Here is a 20,476-nt window from a genome sequence, read left to right as displayed (position 1 = left end):
TCTCCTATGATATGCTTCAGATCATGATGCAGTCTTACATACCTAGGAATGATTGTAGCTGGTTCAGCTTGCTTTTCCTCTTCTTTTTCTGATTCATCTTCTTCTTCACCCACTGAAGCTTCTACAGGTACAAAAACACTGAGGTCTTTGCAATCTTTGTCAATTATTTCTTTCTTAACCGGTTCCCAGAAGGCTAAACCCAGTTCTTCTTTTGTTTCCTTGTTGTCAGTTTCCTCAGGCTTCTAAGAGGATTCATCAACCCTGACATTGATACTCTCAACAATCCTCAGAGTCCTACTGTTGTAGCACTTGATAGCTTTGCTTTTAGTGGAATAACCCAGAAATATTCCTTCATCACACTTAGCATCAAACATACTTAGGTGCTCACCTCTCCTAATATAGAATTTACTCCCAAACACTTTGAAATAACCCACATTGGGAGTTCTCCCATTCCAGTACTCATAGGGGGTTTTGTCTTTACCTTTCTTAATGAGTACCCGGTTCATGGTATAGACTGCAATGTTCACCGCTTCTCTCCGAAATGTGTGAGCGACATTTCCTTGGATCAACATAGTTCTGGTCGCTTCAACCACAGTCCTATTGTTTCTTTTTGCTATGTCGTTCAGTTGTGGTGTCCTTGGGGCAGACAATTGCCTCTTAATCTCATTCTCCTCGAAAGTACTTATTGAATTCATCAGAAGTGAATTCACCTCCCTGATCGGTCCTTAGGCATTTCATCCTTCTACCACTCTCCTTCTCCACTAATGCTCTAAAGGCTTTGAACTTTCCAAATGCCTTAGATTTGTCTTTCAAGAATGTGACCCACATTATTCCTGAGAAATCATCGGTAAGAATCATGAAGTATCGATCTCACTGAATGCTTCTAGTTTTCATCGGACCACACAAATTGGTGTGCACTAGATCAAGTAAGTTCTTTGAGAAAAAAGACTAACCTTTGAATGTTGAGGAAGACATCTTCCCAAGATGGCATTCTCTACACAAGGCATTCTCTGATTTGTTCAACAAAGGCAATCCTCTTACTGCCTTGATCTTACTATCCTTTACAATATTGTCAAAATTCGTATGACAAAGTCTTCTATGCCATATCCAACTGTCATCAAATTTCGCCATCAGGCACTGACTAATCTTGGCATTCAGTTGAAACAGGTTTCCTCTGGTCTGCTTACCAGTGGCAATAATTTCACCACTCTTTCCAATTATTCTACAGACTCCACCTTTGAATTCCAGTATGAGTCCTTTGTCATTCAATTGAGAAACACTCAAAATATTATGCTTAAGGCCTTCCACCCAGTAGACGTCATCTGCACTTCTCTTTCCATTTAGTGAGATGGATCCTTTTCCTTTCACCATGCAATGTGCATCATTGCCAAACCAGACAACACCACCATCATATTCTTCAAGAGATAGAAACTTTCTCTGGTCACCGATCATGTGGTAAGAACACCTGTTATCAATGATCCACTCATTAGAGTTGTCAATATGTGAGACAAGGGCTTTCTAGTCAAACAACTCTTCCTTGACAACCATAAACACTATGTCCTCATTCTCTTCATCCTTAGATTCCTCATCGATAACACCTTCATCCACTGCAACAAGGAAAATTTCTCGTACCTACTCCTTTATACTTCCTAAACCTCTCTGCTTCATCCTTATTGTCATTGTTAGGATAGTTAACAGCTATATGTCCTATCTTATTGTAGGAAAAACACTTCAGAGGAAGCTTACCTCTGTATTTTCCGATGCCTTTTGGAAGTCTCTTGGCAATAAGAGCTTCAAACTCCATCAAAATCTCCTCATCGTCCATGTCTCTGCTTGGCCTGGATTCATAGCTAGTACTGACCTCTTTTCCTTTCTTGGTCGGTGCGAAGGAAGCAAATGCTCTAAAGGCTAACTCATTCTTCTTAACACTACCATCATAACTATTCAATTCATATGCAGTCAACTTTGCAATAATAGAGTCTAAAGATACCTTGGTTTTATCGATAGACCTTAGCTCCTAAATAGCGGCAACCCTGATTGCATGGACCGGTAAAAGTGATCTCAGAATTTTACTGACAATAGTGGCATCATCAATTGTTCCACCAATGCTCTTGATCTCTCCAACCACTGTCTTGATTCTTATGCCATACTATTGAATGGTCTCTCCTTCAACCATCCTCATATCTTCAAACTTTCCTCTAAGGCTTTCTTCCTTAGCCTGCTTGACATGTTCATCACCACCATAAATGGATTCCAGTTTGTCCCATACTTCTTTCAAATTGACCTTATCTTGTACATCAATGAACTGTACATCAGACAAGCTGCTAATAAGGGCTTCTATGACTTGCCCATTTTCTTGTATCTCTTTTTTTTTATCATTGGTTAGAGTGTCAGTGGGGATTACATAGGCATTCTCAACATAGCTCCAGTGTTGTGCACCCAAACTCTTGATATATATCTTCATTATGTCCTTCCATATTTTAAAGTTGTCCCTTTTGAACTTAGGACCTTCCCTCTTCATCACTAAAATGAGATATTTTGCCTCAAGCGATTAAGCTTATATCACCAAGGACCTGGATGTTCTTTAATACCAATTGATAAATAATGATGAACTACTAAGTTCCTAATTGGTACTGAGAGGGGGGGTGAATTAGTATACACAAAAATTGCTTCAGCACTTTATCATATTAAAATGCAGCTAACCGGTTGTCTTCACCACTATACTTAACCATAGCAATACCAGTTAAACATAGATACTTCAAATAGCTATCAACAGATCTCAAATCTTGATGACTACTTAACCGATAAATCATGCATGAGTTGTATCAATAATACCACTACCATTTAACATTGCATGCATATCTAACTTAATCAAAATCACACAATCATCACATGAAAACTCACAACCCATGACACATTGATTTTTCACGTGGAAACCCAAATGGGAAAAACCATGGTGGGGATGAATACCCACAAGCTTGTTTGTGAACTCTTTTCAAGTTCGCTATGTTAGGAACCGATCCTGTTAGGGATCACCCGGTTAAGGGATGGCTATATACCCTATTAAAGGTTGAAGCCCCGTTAAGAGTTACCTCGCTAGAGGATTTAAATAACTCAATGAACTTGAGCCACCTAGTTAGAGGATTTACAACAAAGCTTGTTAAAGCTACCCGGTCAAGGGATTTACCTTCTGTTGAAATGGTTAGAAGACAACAGGTAAAACACTCTGATCTGATAACAACACTTCTTGCTAAGGCAGATCCTTTTCAGTTCCTCTCTTTTACAATCACACTCTGCAAATTCCTCGCTCTGGTTTGGCAAGTATCAAATCTACAACACGTGGACACAAACACAACTTTTGCCAACCACTGCAATAACAAAACTCATCGACCTTATAGACAATAATTAGGTTGGTAGCATAAACCCTAAACCCTAAACGTTTTAGGTTTACAATTACATGCGGTCCAATCCTTACCATCAAATACATTACATAGAATGAAATGATCTAAAACAGATCTCAAGTTATTCTGCATCGTCCAATCTTTGCCGCATCTAGAAAATAGTAACCCATCACGTGATCTTCACACATCGCTAAGAAAAATGTACATTCTCGAGGTAGACATTCAATGCATTCGATCTTCACGTGCAAGATCCTCAAAGAAATCCTTCATGTGCACATAGCTGACGTGACATCTTGATCCTTATCCTTGTTCTTAACTAACTCATCACAAAGCATCATCGGTTGCACCGCACAAGCCAAATCGAAAACCCTAGAGATGAACAAAGACTACCAACTGGTAGTCACACTTAGTGAATCCCGACACTGGTCCACTCCATCTCGGTTGACCATAACCACACTCCATCCCAGTTGACCATAACGGCTTCCAATCTTCATACCGGTGCATACCGGTTCACCTGCTTGACCACTTATTGACATCAATGACAACATGCATTATCACCACTTCATCATATTCCAAGACCATCATCATTGTTCTAGCAACACCCAAGATAGTTATGTTCTTCCTTTCCACAACTCCATTCTGATAAGGTGTCCGGGAAGCAGAAAATTGTCTTCTTATACCATGCTTCTCAAAAAAGTTATTAAACTCACCGAATATGAATTCTCCATCATGATCTAACCTCAAACATTTAATCTTCAATCTTGTCTCAGTTTCCACTTTAGCCTTAAAGATTTTAAACTTTTCAAATGCTTCAGATTTTTCCTTTAGAAAAGTAACCCACATCATTCTAGAATAATCATCAATGATTAGCATGAAATATCTATCACCTTGAAAACTTTTAACTCTAGCAGGGTCACACAGATCAGTATGAATAAGATCAAGAACATCATTAGATTTATCTTGTATACTCCTAAAAGAGGTTCACATGTTCACCCATTTGACATTCTTTACATACCAAATTATAGGGCTTCACAATCTTAGGTATATCTCTAACTGCCTTAGTTGAACTACATGACGCGGCCTTTTATGCCATAGCCAACTCTCATCAATATGTGTAATCAAACATGTCTTCTCACCAGAATTCAAATAAAATATATTACCTTTTGTCTGTGTACCGGTTGCAATCTCCAAACCGGATCTGTTAATGATTTTGTATTTTCCATCCTTGAACTATAATTGATATCCCTTATCCACCAATTGTCCTACACTCAAAAGATTATGCCTTAAACCTTCAACATAATAAACATGGTCAGTATTGTTCTTACCATCCAATGATATAGTTCCTTTTTCTTTGATCATACATGCTTTGTCATCTCCAAATCTAACCAGACCACCATCAAATTCTTGCAAAGATAGAAACTTCCCTTTATCTCCAGTCATGTGATGTGAACAACCACTGTCAATTACCCATTCATCCTTGTCTTCAATTTTAGCAGCAAGTGCCTTCTCTTCAGGTGCATTCTCTTCCAATGCCAAAACATCTTCCTTGATGACCAGGAACACCCATTCCTTCCCATTGTTGAACACTACCAGAGTCTTCTATCAGTTCATCATTAGAATTAGTAATGCATTCATCATCTACTATGTAGCATGATTTGTCTATGTTTTTCTTGTACTTATAGTTGTTTTGATATCCAAGATTAGACTTAAATGATCTTCTAACTCTTTCTTCAAATCTTGAATTCCTTTCAGGACATCTAGATGCAAAATGACCAATCTTATTACATGCAAAACATTTAAAAGGTGTTTTTCCTTCATACTTACTTCCTACCGGTCCTTTAGGTACTCTTCTAGAAAATAATGCTTCAAGTTGCTCAAATTCATCATCTTCTCTCTTCATGTCATCCAATTCCTTTGCATACAAATCTTTCCAATCTTGCTTATCGGTTGCAGATGTAGATGCATGCGAAGCAGGTTCACTCTTCACAACTCCTGAAGGTCCAAATTCTTCAAGCTCAAAAGTAGATAATTTCCCAACCAAAGTTTCTATGTTGATAGATGTATTAGCCATTGTTCTCGATTTATTAATAGCAGTAGCCTTCATCTTGTAAGTCAGTGGTAGGGCTCTCAAACCTTTAGAAACAATTTCATCTTCACTCAGAGTTCCACCACAACATTGAACCCCCATAATAATCTCATTTACCCTTTCCATGAATGTAGTAATCATTTCATCTTCTTCCATCTTTAGGTTTTCATATCTCACCCAGTAACCATCAAGTTTAGCAATCTTCACTGTAGGGTCACCTTCATTAAGAGTCTCCAACTTATCCCATATAACCTTTCGAGATGATTTGTCTGTTAATCCCATTATTTGTTGATCAGAAAGTGCACACAAGAGGTCTTCTCTTGCTCTACAATCATTCTCAAGCTCCTTATCTAGGTTTGCCGAAGGAGGATTTTTAGACTTCGGATTATAATGTGTGACACCATTCTGTGTGATCTTCCAAATCTCCTTGCTAAGACATCTCAGATGAGTCTCCATCAGAATCTTCCATGCTATGTGGTTTGTTCCATCAAGCCTCGAAATATCACTCTGAAAGATACCTCCAGATGAACTGGATGAACTTGAACTGTTAGTCGTCATAGGATCTTCCTCAAGAGGTTAAGCTTTCTGTAGAGAGGACCAAATATCTTATACAAATTGTCAGATAGTTCAAATAACCAAAAGACAACTGAGAGGGAGGGGGGTGAATCAGTTGTCACAGATTACTGGAACCTTAAGCAATTAAAACTTTAATACCTGAACCCAAAACATTAATACCGGAATACTTAAACCAAATACCAAAATAGCAGTTAAACCAATTAAGCGTAAACAATAATCACAGAATAAATACAATCCACACGACACCAAGATTTATATGTGGAAAGCCCGGTAAAGGGAAAAACCATGGTGGGAATCCTACCCACAGTTAGATAATACTTTTGCAGTAAGTATGTGAATTACAATTCAGGGGTCTACACTTGTAGGAAGGCCAACAGCATAGAGTGCATTGCTCATCACAAAACGAGTCTCACTTACTACATAGAAATCCAAACTACAATCCGGATAAGTGTTTGAACTGCAAAGATAGCATCTCCTATGCTTGAGTAAAATTTAGGTTAAGCTTAATACCAGAGGACTAAATCCTCTTACATAAACCCAATTCGATCTCCAATGACTGACCAAATCCTCTACCTAAATAATATTACATTATTCGCACATTACATATCCATATCCCATAACCATGATCTGATCTACAATGAGATCTTACATCATATATATGTTGGCATTCTACACTCTTATGAGAATAGTTGATGTTGTCATTGATGGCAACCAACTGGCAATCATTTGTCAACCCACCGACAGTTACCTGCACCGGCAATAGACTTCTACATTCACCGGCAAGCACTTCACCAGTAGCGGCAATAATGGATAATAGCACTCAAGCCAACATGGAATAAACTTTTGTTTATTGTTTATATTGTAATTATCTTTTGTAAAAGCCGACATGGCATATTGTAAAAGACTCATATATATCTATGAGATCTTATAGGTCATTTTGTATGTAGTATATGAGAGAGGATGATACATGATAGTTGATATTTTGTATAAGGTGATATAGTTGACAGCGAAGGTTTTGGTAATGGACTGAGCTTAAACCGGTACTGAACCTGGCATAGTTGATGCTGATCTTAAGCAGTACATTGTATTGGATTTTGATAATCCATTTTGTAAGTCAGTGAGACTTCTGTTTTCTGATTAAGCAGTGAGCTCTAGGCTACTAGCCTTCTTGCATGTGTAGGCCCCTCATTGTAAGTAATATTTATTCATTATCCAGTGAGTGAATATTGTGGGTCACAAATCCCACCGAGGTTTTTCCCACACCAGGTTTTCTCATTAAATATCTTGTGTTATGGTGTGTTTTCTATGTTGTCTCTATTATTCTTGTTTACTGTATTAATTCTTATTTACCGATACACTGTTTTGGGATGCAAAGTTCTTAATAAGGTTAAATCTTCTGCTAACCGGTTAGACACTAATTCACCCCCCCCCCTCTCAGTGTCTTTGGGACTATCATTGATTCTAACAATTGGTATCAGAGCCTAGTCCTCTATTTTCAAAATCCTAACAGCTTGAGGAAGATTCTGACATAGATACAGATGGAGAACTTAAGGAAATAATTGGAAGGAGCTCTTATATATTATGATGCAAAAAAGGTGAAGAACATCATATTGGAGGAAGAACTTAAAATTGCTCAAGAATTCCTTTTGGCACTTCAAAATAACCTGGTTATTGCAAAGAACAAAAGAAAAGAACTTCATATGTAGATGTAGAATGAGGATAATGAAAAAGAAACTCTTACAGAACTTGCAAACAAGTTGAGACAAGAAAACAGTACTATGAAGAATGAAATGCAAGATATGACTATGAGGTTTTGTAAAGACATTAAAGACAGAAAGAAAGATGAAGATGACTTGACTAGGAAACTCAATGATGCTGGAAATGAAAATCTAAGACTTAGTCATGAAAATGATATGTTGAAGACAGATCTGATTCACATGCAACATGATAAAACTGAGCTTATGAGACAAAAGGAAATTCGGGAAAATGAGTTGGCTACTATAAATCAACACAAAGAGAAATTCAAGAAAAGTTCAGAGGAAATTGATAACATGCTGAAAAGTCAGAAACCTAATGGAGATACAAATGGACTTGGATTTGAAGTTGGAGAAAGTTCCAGTACTGCAAACAATCTAGATCAGAACAAACCGGTAAGACAACCTAATGCTTATAAATTTAATGGTAAATGTTTCAATTGCAACAAATATGGTCATAAATAAAAGCAATGTAGATTTAGAAACAATCAGAATATTAATGCACCCATCGATCAATGTTCCAAATGCAACAAAGTTGGTCATAATTCAAAAAACTGCATAATGAATGTGAAATGTTATGTTTGTGGAAGATATGGACACTTATCTAATCAATGCAGAACACAAATTGGCATAGGATATGGAAAGGTTATTCAGAGGAATAATGTGACTTGTTATGCTTGCAACAAAATTGGACATATTGCAAAATTTTGTAGAAGCAAGACTTCACCGGCAAATAATAAAGGATCCAGTTTGAAAGGCAAAGAAAAGGTAGATGAGGTAAAACAAGAATTTTCAAAACAATGGATTAGGAAGAGAGATTAGAATGTTGATGAGACTATCTCTATACCGGTAGAACAGAGTAACCCTCCACTGGCAGGAGAATCTTCATCCAACTAAGAAGTAAACCTTTGGGGGCATTGCAGTGAATTGAATATCATACAAATTACCCTCGGTCGATGGTGAGAAGATAGATTTCTTCTTTACCAACAGATGTGTTAAGTTTTCACTTTACCGATGAGAATTTAATGTGGTTGGTAAGAGAAATGTCATTATAAATCAGCTAACTTCCCTCTTTTTGAACTCACCGAGCATTCAAATTAGCAAAGAGCACGAAAACAGAGTGAAGACATTCAAGGCGAAGGTGCGGAGTGATTTCTTTCTGATGCTCAGCAAAATGGAAGGATTGTTAGAAAAACCTGTTTGATTGCTATACACATAGAAGGAAGCACAAGAAATAGATATTAGTCATTAGTGTTAGCAAATAAAAGATTAAACACTATCCTAAGCAAGCATATCAAGAAAGACACTACATAACAAATAGAAAGCTTAATGAATCTAAGAAATGCGACTAAACATCTGCAAATGCTCTCTACCATGTTGGTAGCTTCTCCTTCCTTGTTCTTCTCCTCTCCAAGTTCCAAATGAGTGTAGCTCTCAGTAGCTTTTTTCACTATGGATGCCTTATGGAGGTTCAAGATTGAAAATGATTAACTATGCAAATGCAAGTGTAAAATAAAAGCTAAAATGAGAGATTACCTAATTAGCTAGTGTTAATTTTAAGCCAAAAGAGTGAATGTAAATGATTATACTAAAATGCTCTCTCTAAAAATGACTATAAGTTAAATGCATACAAGTTTTCAGGATCTGGATTATGAAGAAATGAGCTCTATTTATATGTAAAATGGAGCAAAGGATTGTTGAGATTGAGTAATCTCAACAAGGGTCGAGATTGAATGGTTTAAGATCCATGTGAAGACTTTCAACCCAATCCCAAGATGACAAGTGTCAAAATGAGAGAGGTTGAGGGGAGAGGGAAGAAGCATTAAATGCTTGACATGACCTGAGGGTTAACTTGGGAGGTAAGGTTAAGGTTGAGTTGAGTAAATAAATTCATTATCCAAAGAATAATGCTTTTATCCAATGGATAAACTCTTATGCAAGAGTTAGTGAGGATAACCATGGTCAGAGCAATAAATGCTTTAAGAGACACATGGGTTACATGAGGGTTGAGTTAGGGGTCAAAGTCTCTAACCATGGGTGCAAGTGGATTTAACCATTAATGGTCATTTAAAAGTCGTTAGTGGTTTGGAAGACTTTAGAGGTTAAATTGTTGAACACATAAAGCATTAAATGTTTTTCAAAGACGTTGGAGTCTTTGAGAAGTGACTCCAAGTTGCTTAGGAATGTGACAATAATTAGCGGATGGATTAGGCTAATTAGGTATGGTTAAAAAGTGGTTAGAAGAGTCTAGAAGGGGATTAGGATTGCAAGTGGGTTTGGTGGGTGAGGGAAAATAGAATTTTTATTAAAATAAAATTTTAAGGAGAATGCAAGTTGGGGGGGGGGGGGGGGATTTAATGATTTAAATAAATGTTTTATTTAATTTATTTAAAAGAGGAAAGGGGGTTAAATGAAATAAATAGGATTTATTCATTTAATTGATTGTGAATTTGGATTAATGAATTAATTAAAATTAATTCAATAATTTATTTAATTAATAGGAGAATGTTTGAAGATGAATTAATTAAATGTTAATTTAATTAACTGATGGCTAGTTGGTTTTTAATCAAATAAATATCAAATATTCATTTAATTGAACTGGACAGATTTATGTGACTACATTTGCCCCTCTTTGAGAGAGTGCGGTTTATCACGTCGTTTCAAAGAAAGAAAAATAGGTGTGAAGAAATATGCCCCATAAAATGTTAATTTAATGGGTGGTATGCCCCCTCGAGAGATGGGCCGAAAATTTCAAAAAATCGGGCGATCTCTCAAAAAAGAATGAAAATTGGCGGGGAGGTAGAAGAGAAGATTTTAGCAATACTGGTGAAAGAATGGAAGAAATCAGAAATAAAATGGAGAAATGAGAGGCGCTGGAAGTTCATAGGGACCACAGTGGTGAGCGGGGTAGAATTAGGTTTAGGGTGAAGGGTATATATGGGGGTGAAGGGGTAAAAACAGGGTCATTTGCATTCATCTTCATAGTGATTTCAGAGCTCTGATAGTGACCTTTTTGAAAGAGCGAGCAACAATCAAGATGTCGGTACCGATAGAAGATCATCGGCTAGAGCGAGTTCGTCGATTCTAGCAGCCAGATGACTATAGACCAGCGGTATGTGAATTTGAAATTTTGTTTTTTATGCATTTTTTATGTCTTTTTTTCCTTGTCCAAGTTGAGTCAAAACAATAGCACTAAAACTATGTTTTGGCATTGTTGTTAATTAAACTAGCACTATTGTGTCTCTATAGCGCTATTGCATAGTGGTTTTAGCACTTTTGCAAGTTGTATCGCATTTGCAGTTGTTTTAGCGTGTTTGCAATTTGAGTGTTGTTGAGTCCTTCTTGTAGTGCTATTGTTTTGACTTGGTGCTATTGTGTGGTTGTTCTAGCACTATTGTTTGTTTAGCGATAATGTGTAGTTGTTGTAGCACGGTTGTCAATAGAGTAGTGCTATTGTTAGCAGAATAGCGCTACTGTCCAAAAAAAATAGATACCCCAGTGTTTTTAGAAAAAGGAATCTTCTGATGCCAATGATGGATGGATGGAGAGGTTAGTTGTTTTGAACCATAGCAGCCCTATTGAGACTTAGGTCATTAGGATAAATGCCTGTTGTAGTCTAGGTGTGCCATGATTGCTTACCTGTTGAGACCTGAAGATACTTGATCAAAGTATCTATTGATAGTCTAGGTTTAAATTTAAGAAAGTTTGAAACAAAATAACTGATGATGATGGTTGATGTGCGTGTGTAGGAGGATCTTCCCATCTTATAGATGTGGGAGAGGCATCTAGCCACACAGGTGTTGCAAGATTGATTGACAAAGGCCGAGGTTGATTGCATTGTAGCGACAGGCCTGTACGATTTGATGTATATGCCCATGATTCAGACGAATTGCGGTTTGATGACAGCATTGGCAGAGTGATGGCACAGTGAGATTTGTGTGTTTCACCTAGCACAGGGGGAGATGACTGTGACACTGGAGGATGTGTGGCAGATCTTACACATTCTCATTCGAGGGAGCTGGTGACATATGACCGAGCCTGGGGGACAATAGCAATGCAGTGATTTTTTGATGAGGATGTGTTCGTTCACGATGGCTCAGTAGAATGGGAGGATAGAGCTACCTTATATGAGCCACTATCGGCTTTATTATTAGGTATTGTTGGGGGCCTGCTATGCCCAGACCAATGATCTCATGGACTGGTCGTGGGTTGGGGCCAGGTGATAGAGCAGATGATGACTAAGGGGACCCGCTTTGCATGGGGACCATGCGTGTTGTCGCACCTCTATCAGGAGCTGCATGAGGTAGTATACCAAGAGACGAGCTCATTGGGAGTGGGGATCACTCTTCTACATATTTGGGCATGGGAGCATCTACTTGTGACCTGACCGGTTAGTCTGAGATTTAGGGCAGTGGATCAGCCCTATGTATATATGTATGGCGGTATGATGAGTCAACCCCACCTAGGGAAGTTAGAGTGGTGGTGGTGGGTGCTTGACGATTTGGATACAGTGATCTAGAGGCCTTATATTGAGTGCGAGCCCTGGGAGGATGATGCAGAGGCCTTGTCGTATGTATTTATGACATGATACTTGATTGGCAAGACAACCTACATTGTGGAGAGATAGGTACCTGGTAGAGTATTGAGGTAGTTCAGATGGAGGCAGGGATTGTCGAGTGGGTGTGGAGAGTATGCACGGGTTGTACGAGAGAGGTTCCAGTGGGGACCAGTATTACCTATGATCAGGCTTTGGCAGAGTTTTAGACTCTTCAGGAAAGACCATGGCAGATGAGGTCGGGGATTGTAGATGTAGGTGGTACTGATGAGTACACATAGTATATTGCGGCACATCTGATTCCTTGCATATCAGATCCAGCAGAGACGATTCCATCCTTCGAGGAGGATAGGAGACAAAGACAGAGGAGGAGAGGAGGTTGAGGAGTGGTAGTAGGGGGGTGAGGGAGAGGTGATGGAGGAGGAGGGGATGGAGGAGGAGGTGATGGAGGAGGAGGAGGAGGTGGGGTGGGGGATTTGGAGGTGGACGGTTATAGCAGAGAGGGAGAGGTGGGCAGCCATTGCGACTGTCACAGGGGCCTTTGATGCATCGAGGAGTCAGATTAGGTGGCAGGGATATGGGGGAGGGAGAGGCACCTATGGATATGGGAGAGGGAGTCACTGAAGGAGGAGAGGGAGCTACTAGAGGAGAGGGAGCTATAGGTGGAGGAGATCTGCGGGATCATATGATATTAGTTTTGCAGAGTCGGCTAGAGGATATGGAGGCAGAGGTTGTAGCTAGAGATGTTCAGCTGTCTGCACAGGAGTCAGAATTGATTGTGGTGTTGTGGGAGAGAGATGATGTGGTGGAGAGATTGGTGGAGCTGCAAGAGAGAGTATGGGTTGGGGTAGGAGCACAGGGTCCTACTAGGGAGGTGATGAGGGAGATTCAGTGAGTGTAGGCGGAGATAGAGTATTGGCGAGGTTTATATGAGCAGGTGGTGCCAACCAGTTAGCGAGCACTAAGTTATTCACAGATTCATCCGGTGAGATCAAAGCGGTCTTAGAGGATGCAGAGCAGTGGTGGTGTGATGGTTCCTCCATGACGAGGTAGTGCAGGTGATGCAGGGGGTAGTGGGGGAGCAAGTGGTGATGGTGGTACCGATGGTGATGGTGGTGCGGCATGTGGTCAAAGTGGCATTTGAGAGAGAATTTATGTATTTTATTACATTGTAATTTTGGACTGTGTCTTGGATGGCTCTTGGTAGTCAATATTTTTGACTTAATTGTACTTTGATACATGTATGTTTTTGCGAGATGATATGATGTGATATATGAGGAGATCCCATATTTTGTGATGATATGCATGTTGATGATATGTATGGATTTATGTAGGATGATGATCTATGATTTATGATTAGATGGATACTGGTACTTGCTATATGTATGTGTTTATGAGATGATTCTTATATGCATGTTGTGTATTGATTTATATGATGTCTATATGCATGTTTTATGAATGTGATGCTAATATGGGGATGCAGGTTTATATATGCATGATGTGTTGGTGTAATACTTTATGTATGTAATGCCATGATGATGATGTATGCATGATGAAATGATGCTAACGATGATACTAGTGATGAAATGATGATATGTAGTGATGTTTGATATGTTGAAATGCAATGAATGGAATGGTTTATGTAAATGCATATAGATGGTTAAAATTAATGCAATATGGATAAACAAGTGCAAAGTACAAATGTCTATGTGATGATGTCTAAATGAATGCATGTGTAAAATGTATAAACTAATGTTGATGGTTTTTGTTATGTGTCTAAATGTTGATAAAATATGATTAAGTGAAATGATAATGTGATGATAATGCAACTCATGGTTAATGAATAACTGCACCTTAATGCAATTTAAAAGGATAATGAATGCATTTTAACAAATCCTAAATGAAATCATTGTAAGGTGAAAATGAATGAGTATAAGAATATACTAGATGGATAGATGAATGCACTTATAACTAATGGATAGATAAATAAATGTATGCAACTAGGGAAATCTAAAAAAATATGGTAAACAAGCTTAAATGATGGTGAATGGTGATTTTAAATGATACTAAATGAATGCACAGTAATGCTTATTTATGGTAGTAAATGCAATGATGAGAAATTTATACAAATGAATCTAAATGTCTTGATTTTTGCATTGATGAAATGAGGTAATGATACTAATGTAAGTAAATGATAATGAACTATATGTATGCAAATGCAACTAAATGATATTAAATGCACATTTAATGAATATCTAAGAATGAAGTTAATAAACCTATATGTACGTACATGATAATGAACTATATGTATGCAACTAAATGTAATGAAATGATGATGTGTTGATGATAGATGAATGCAAGGTTGTTTAGACTTTGCATGATGCACTGATGATGTATCAGAGAACTTTGTCGTGAGTGTATCCAAGATCAATTCATTTTTCAAATAACTTTTCATATTTAAACATGTTCACACTTGCATACAAAACCATGAATATGAATAATGAATGATCAAATGGATGGGTGATGTGCAACAGAATGCAATATAAATAGATGAGATGAAATGACGGTCCATAGTGCTTTATTTTCATCATTGAGCATCATAATATCAATCTTGGATGAGGCAGTAGGAACCAAGGATGGAGCATTGTACCTGCAAACAAGTAGCATAAATAAAGAATAAAGAATATGGACCCTCCATAATGGTTCATGCTCATATGGTCGAGGTATATGTTGTAGTCAGCAAGCCATAGTGATCCATGATTGTATTTTTACACATGATCACGTAGCTTAGTGAACTTCCCACGTAGACACCATTAGTACATGCCCCAGAACTTCATTGGAATAATTCACAGAAGATAAACAAACAAAATGATACTTAGGAACCATCCTGGCCACTCTAATCACTTGTGGATATCCCAGATAGCATAGGAACCTGATATAAATGAATAAATAACCTACAAATCAATCAAGTACTTGATAGCTTTAAAAAAAAATTTCATGTCAAAGAAAATGTTATCATGTCTTTGTGTTGGTGAGGAAAGATGCATCCTTGTTAAGACAGTTGGCGTGTTGATGTTTGATTGTTTTATTGGTATGATAAGTGGTCATCATTTGAGTATTTCACAATGTTTGTTTGGTATCTGCTTAGATGCGTATGTACAAAAGCGTTGCCATGTTTTTGATTGATTTTTTATGTTTTCTGATATTTTTTTTGTTTTTTTTTAATGTTTTTGGTATTTTGTGATTATTTTCAACGTTTTTGGATTTTGTGATTATTTTCAACGTTTTTGGATTTTGTGATTATTTTCAACGTTTTTGGATTTTGTGAGATAGTTTTGAATGAAGAACCCAATGAATCATAAGTAATGCAGAATCCACTTCCATCAATAGGTTAAGGGCATTGCCCCTAGTTTAGACATGACTATGAAAAAGCGGGATTCAAGACGCATGAAGTACTATCCTTGATTGCAGATTAATAACAAGCCATGGTTTTGATTGATGGATGAGTGGATGCAATGAATGTGATCGCAACAAGTCTAAAAGACAATTAAGCCATAGCCATTATGAGTAGCGCATGTTTGTCAGGTTTTCACCATCGTACTTACCCAAGGTGCCACCGGAGTGGTTGTTCACCGTTTGGATGCATGATTTTTCTTTACTATTTTGATTTTTTAAAATTTTCTTTAGGACATTTATCTGAATGTTTTTGGTGTTTTTCTGGTATGTATTGGAGCCTGATGCTCTGTATAGCTTATGTATAAAACCGTTTGAGGTGTATGTTGTTGATTGGATCTACTAGCAGTTCTCCTTCTGAAGTAGCCAACTGATATGCCTCGGACCCAAATACAGCAGTGATAACATATGGACCCAGTTAGTTTGATTCAAACTTTCCCTAATGTTCTTTTTTGGGTTGGTTACAAGGATTCTCTCAAAGAACAAGATCACCTACCTTAAATGTACGAGGTCTAACTCAATGATTATAGCCTCTGCTCATGCGTTGTTGATAGGCTTTGAGGTGGTTGTATGCAGCTTGTCGTTTCTCATCAAGTAGTTCCAAGTCTTGGAGACGTGAGACTCTATATGCTTCATCATCTATGATATTATGAAAGGAAACCCGTAGAGATGGTATCTCAACCTCAATAGGAAGGATGGCTTATGCACCATTGACTAGTGAGTAGGGAGTTGCGCTTGTAGGGCTTCAAATGCTGGTTCGATACGCCCATAGTGCTAGATTTAATTGAGCATGCTAATCATGGTCGGCATCATTGACTGTCTTCTTGAGGATTCTTAATATGTTTTTGTTCAATGCTTCAGCCTGACCATTATCTTGTGGGTAATAGGGAGTGGAAAAGTGATGTTGGATGTGAAACTTGTCACAGAGCTCACGAACGTCCTGATTTTTTAATGGAAGCCCATTATCTGTGATGATGGACATGGGTACACCATATTGGCAGATGATGTAATTAAGGATGAATGAGGCAATCTGCTTGCCGATGACTTGGGTAAGTGGAACAGCTTCGATCCACTTTGTGAAGTATTTGGTGGTAGTAATAATGCATTTGTGGTCATTGGATGAAGATGGATGGATTTTACCCACAAGATCAAGTCCCCATTGACAAAAAGGCCATGGTGTTGAGATTGGTTACAATTCTTGTGCTGGTGCATGTATCAGGTCTCCATGAACTTGGCATTTCTTGCATTTTCTGACAAAATAGTAAAAGTCTTTTTCCATGGACGGCCAATAGTATCCAGCGCATATGATTTTATTTGCTAGTGAAGGACCGCTTGCGTGAGTCCTACAAATTCCTTCATGTACCTCTTCCAAGGCCTTTGTTATCTCATCTTGTTCCAAATATCAAAGGAGAGTACCATCAAGACTACGTTGGTATAGGGTTTTACCAATGATGGTATATCGAGCGGTTTGGCAAATAAAATTTTTACATTGGTTATTTGATTGGTTAGGAGGAAGTGTGTGATCACGTAGATAGGTGTAGAACTCACCATACCATAGGGATTCGGAACCGACAAGGCAACATATCATCTCAGATTCAGGGATATCATAAGCAGGAATCCAAATTTGTTCTACCAAGAACTCGTAGTGTGTTGAATTTAGTGGAAGATCTAGGAGAGATGCAATGGTAGCCATAGCGTCAGCAGCTCGATTCTGATCTCTGGGTATCTTCTCAAAGGTGATAGTAGTAAATGATGCCTTTAAACTATTCACCATTTGCTTGTATGGAATGATTTTATCATCCTTGGTCTAATATTCGTCTGTGACTTGTTAGATGACCAGTTGGGAGTCGCCATATATTTGTAACTCTTTTAATTTCCATTGTATGGCTAGTCTGAGTCCGGTGATCAAGGCCGCATATTTAGCTATGTTGTTCGTGCATGGAAATGTGAGCCTATAAGACTTCGGGATGCTGTCACCTTGAGGTGTGATAAACAGAATGCTTGCCCCTGATCCATGCCTAGTGTATGAACCATCAAAGTTTAGTTTCCATGGTGGTGTTGTTGTGATCATGAATATCTCTTCGTCTGGAAAATTGGAAATGAGAAGATGATCGCTTATGAGGGGTGCATCGTCCAACTGATTTGCAATAACTTGACCCTTGATAGCCTTACGGTCCACATACTCGATGTCAAATTCACATAGAATCATCACCCATTTGGCTAAGCGACCTGTCAATGCTTCTTTGCTGAGTAAATACTTTAGTGGATTGATCTTGGCAATGAGTTGTACTTTATGTGTTAACAGATAGTGCCTCGGTTTAGTGGCTACCAAGATTACTGCTAGGCAAGCTTTCTCAATAGGTGTGTAATTGAGTTCATAGCGGACTAGTGTGCGAGAGATATAGTTTACAACACACTCTTTCCCTTTTGCATTGTGTTGAGCCAGTAGCACTCCTAATGTTGTATTAGTTGCTGAAATATAGAGCAATAGAGGTTTACTTGAATCCGATGGGATCAACAATGGCGTATTCATGAGATAGTCTTTAAGCATCTGGAATGCTTGCTGGCATCTGGTATCCCATTCAAAGTGGATGTTTTTGTGTAATAGGTTTGTAAAGGGGTGACACTTATCTGCCAGTTGTGCAATGAATCATCGGATGGATTGTAGCCGCCCTTGTAATGTTCTTAGCTGATTGATATTATTTGGTGGTGGCATGTCCATGATTGCTTTGACCTTTGCAAGATTGACCTCAATGCCTTTGCTTGAGACAATGTATCCTAGAAGTTTTCCTGAGGTTACTCCAAAGACACATTTCTTTGGGTTGAATCAAACATGATATTGTTCAAGTCTGTCAAAGATTTACTCTAATATGTCCAGATGGCCTTCTCTTGTTAATGATTTTGCCAGTAAATCATCATCATAATCTTCCATTATGGTATGCATCATATCATGAAAGATGGTGGTCATTGCTCTTTGATAGGTCACTCCTGCATTCTTTAGACCGAAAGGCATTACATTCCAGAAGTATGTTCCCCATGGACATGTGAAGGCCATCTTATGTTGATCCTCTGGTGCGATCTTTATCTAGTTGTATACTAAAAATCCATCCATGAGAGAAAGCATGGCATGTCCTATTGTTAGGTCTATGATTAGGTCAATGTTTGGTAGGGGGAAGTCATCTTTAGGACATGCCTTGTTCAGATCTCTGAAGTCAATACAGATATGAATGCCCCCATTTGGTTTGCCAATAGGTACAATGTTGGATATCCAATCTGCATAATCAATTGGTCTAATAAAACCAACATCCAGGAGTTTCTTAAGTTCTGCTTTGACTAGGACCACAATTTGTGGGTTCATCTTGTGAAGCTTCTGCTTGACAGGCTTAGCTCCTTCTGCTACAGTGAGATGATGCATGACTAAATCAGGATCAAGACCAGGCATGTCTGCATATGACCATGCAAAATTGATCTGATACTTTTGGAAGAATTCGACAAACTTAGGTTGTTCCTCTGGAGTTAAAAGAGATGCCAGATGTATGTGGTGAGGAGTTTTAGGAGTCCCCACGTTGAATTCTTTTGTTTCTTCAATAAGGATTGTTGATCGTTCCTGATTTGTACTAGAGGGGAGAATGTCAAACCTTTCATCCTCAGGCGCCTCAGAGAGGTTTTCACCGTTGGATACGCTCTTTCTTTTTACTTTTGTGGGATCAAATAGTGCCACAATGTGGTTTTCACTGGAAGATCCATGTTGTATTGTTATATTTTTGCAGCTGAAAGGTTTGGCATGCGCCCCAAAGTATGTTGCACTATTAAGTTCAATGGTGAATCTAGCTTTGTGATCCTCGCTTGGTATGTTATCCTTTAGTTCCAAAAAGTCAATGATCGCCTCATAGTTTTGGAAATGGTCAAGGCATGGGGGATTATATTGGTTCCATTCGATGAGTTCAGGATGGAAAATAGGCATTACCTCAACGATCAAGTTAAGTGCATAAGATGTGTCAGTGAGGGTTAAGACATTGTGGTGAAGGTCATTGATGGTACTCTCCCCGTCAGAATCGGGCGTAGGATGTGACATAGGTTCTGTGGAAGATGTTTCCAGTTCAGGAACCCAAGAGGTTTTAATTTGTGCTTCGTCGTAAACAGGGATTTCTTTGTGAGGTGGAGGTGGTGATGCGTCTTCCTCATCTAAAGTATTGAGATGTACTAAATCAAATTCTCACTCATGTGAGTTGGTCTCTAAGTCACTTTCCAATATCTTATTACTATACCATACTGGGATATCCTTTGAGTTAAACATTGCAGGTGTGATCGGCTGATGTACCATTGTAGATGGAATGATTGGTGTTGTAGGAAGGATTATGGGGATCAGGGAATTCGATAAGGGGAGTATCGGCATTGTTGAATCAACTGCTTCTAGTGGAATTGTTGGTGTTATCGATACTGTTGGGGGTTCTGATACTGCTAATGGTATTATTGTTGCAGTTGTTGTTGCTGATGGGTTATTGGTTTGATTGGTGGGATGATATGTGTTGTGGATGTGATTGCCAGGATTTTCAACCGTATTGGGGCAATTGGTGTAGTTTTTGGTGTTGCTGATATAATCAAGGGTGACCTCTTTATGTTTGTATTAGGTTGATATAGAGGTTTGTTG

Source organism: Cryptomeria japonica, chromosome 8 (assembly GCF_030272615.1).
Source record: "Cryptomeria japonica chromosome 8, Sugi_1.0, whole genome shotgun sequence".
Lineage (NCBI taxonomy): Eukaryota > Viridiplantae > Streptophyta > Pinopsida > Cupressales > Cupressaceae > Cryptomeria > Cryptomeria japonica.
The sequence above is the reverse complement of the archived record's forward strand: the minus strand, read 5'-3'. Positions refer to the sequence as shown.